This window comes from Onychostoma macrolepis, chromosome 23, assembly GCF_012432095.1.
Source record: "Onychostoma macrolepis isolate SWU-2019 chromosome 23, ASM1243209v1, whole genome shotgun sequence".
Lineage (NCBI taxonomy): Eukaryota > Metazoa > Chordata > Actinopteri > Cypriniformes > Cyprinidae > Onychostoma > Onychostoma macrolepis.
In genome coordinates, this window is record NC_081177.1 from 19,435,262 (window position 1) to 19,438,029 (window position 2,768).

A 2,768-nucleotide genomic window follows, 5' to 3' on the forward strand; every position below is an offset into this window, starting at 1 on the left:
TGTAAAAGTTCTGTCAAAAAAAAACAAAACAAAAGGTTTATAAGGGCACCATGTGACCAGCATTGTATGATATCATTTTCTTCTGAAGTGGACATTTTGAACACGTTATTATAAGTGTCCTCTCAATATTTATCTACAATAACCTACAAGTATATTAGCTGATAGTCAACTATTTTGTACATTGTTATGGTTTGTAATATGTTTATGAATTTAATTCACATACATTTTCAAATTTGAGAATAACCTGATTGAGAAAATAACATATGGTGTGCACTGTGTATATATGCATATGAGAGCTAACATGAATTTCTGCCCATTTCAATATAACATGTCATATTTAATGATGTGGACTTCAGATCCATTTATGGAAACACCCACTCAGAAACATATCCACTAATCAACACATCTCTGTTTTCGGATCACCCACAATTAAAGACATCAGCTTTTCTTTTCACACTTGGATAGTTTTATCAGTCCTTTCTTTATTTGTCTGACATTTGCCCCTTACCTGCTCCAGTATGTGCCCTGAGTTCAAGCTAGCATGTACCACCCTTACAACTGCCTGTATCAAGGTGTTTACAGACAATGAGCAGGAATCGCTGTTAGATGAAGGAATCAGTCGTTCAGGGACACTCTCAAAGCCAGTTCTTTTGTTTGGGGTTTGTCTTGATTCTCCTCCCCTCCCTTTTTTGTCCCTGTACTTTTCCTTCTCCTTCTTTAGCCAGTTATTCTGCTGAACGTGTGAGAAGAGAGACTGAAATCTTTAGCCATTGTCCGCAGTTTACAAAGTGTATTTTCTTTCTCTCTCGCTCACTCTGTTTCTTTCTTTCTACTTCTTTTCTGTTCAGGCGTGGGTTAGTCTGAGCAGGTCATTACTGCAGGAAATGTTTTTTTAGTCTCATTTGAGGTGCTACAGCTCTGTGCCGTCAGCAGCGGTGCCCTTGGCCTCACCTTATGACCCTTTTCTCACAACTTAAATTAGCCTCTCTCTTCAACCTCTTCCATGTACACATCCTTTACTCCAGCTCCATCTTTTGTAATCTACCCTTCATTTTCTTCACCCTGATTTGCCCTTTATTTCTTTTCTGGGGTCTTGTTTCAGCAAGTTACTTAACCAATGAGACGCGTACCTCTAAGCGAACATTATAGCCAATGCTGACCTCTAGTGTCTAATGCACCTAACTGCAGTTTATCAGATGTGGAATTCAAACTGAACATGAGCAGGAACACAATAAAACCCCTCTGTTTAGGGATGGCACTGTGGTGTGGATTATGCAAACTTGCATTCACCATATGTGCATACTTTGCATACAACATAGTATATTACATACTATACAAATGTATCATTATATGATAAAATATTCTATATTTTGGTTTAGTATACAGAATATATAATAATATGAAAAAAGCATAATTCACACCTCATAAAAAATGTGTGCTTGCTCTCATGACTTTATTTTTCTTAGTCTGTTTCTTAATGTCTGGGTCATAATTTGCCAAATCAAAGGGGGGAAAAGAAATTATATTTTGGTTAAAGAAAATGAAGCTTATTTTAAGATTATTAAGATTAAAAAAAAAAAAAGTAATTAAATTGACCTGTCCGGACACAGCAATTGTTTAATGATTTTTGATTAATTATATATATATATATATATATATATATATATATATACATACATACAGTGTGTGTGTGTGTGTGTGTGTGTATCTATATATATATATATATATATATATTTCAATATATCGATTTTTTGCACACTCAGATTCCAGATTTTCAAATAGTTGTATCTCGGCCAAATATTGTCATATCCTAACAAACCATACATCAGCGGAAAGCTTATTTATTCATCTTTCAGATGACGTATAAATCCCAATTTCAAAAAATTTACACTTAAGACTGGTTTTGTGGTCCAGGGTCACATAAATGCACACATACATCATTGAAAATATTTACATGTACTTACATGTATATATTTATATTCATATAATTTAAATCATATATAAATATATTTAATATATAAACGTAACATATTTTTCTTAAATATATACATGCATGTGTGTGTATTTATATATATACATAATAAATATACACAGTACACACACATATATTATGTAAACAAAAACTTTTATTTTGGATGTGATTAATCCCAATCAATTGTTTGACATATATATAGATAGATAAAATATGATACATATACGATACATTTTTGAAAGATGAATAAATAAGCTTTCTATTGATGTATGGTTTGTTAGGATCGGACAATATTTGGCAGAGATACAACTATTAGAAATCTGGAATCTGAGGGTGAAAGGAAAACAAAATATTGTGAAAATCGCCTTTAAAGTTGTCCAAAAGAAGTTCTTAGTATATTATTGCATATTGCATATTACTAATTTTTTTTAAAGTGTGTGTGTGTATATATATACTGTATATATATATATATATATATATATATATATATATATATATATATATATATTTAATATATCGATTTTTTGCACACTCAGATTCCAGATTTTCAAATAGTTGTATCTCGGCCAAATATTGTCATATCCTAACAAACCATACATCAGCGGAAAGCTTATTTATTCATCTTTCAGATGACGTATAAATCCCAATTTCAAAAAATTTACACTTAAGACTGGTTTTGTGGTCCAGGGTCACATAAATGCACACATACATCATTGAAAATATTTACATGTACTTACATGTATATATTTATATTCATATAATTTAAATCATATATAAATATATTTAATATATAAAC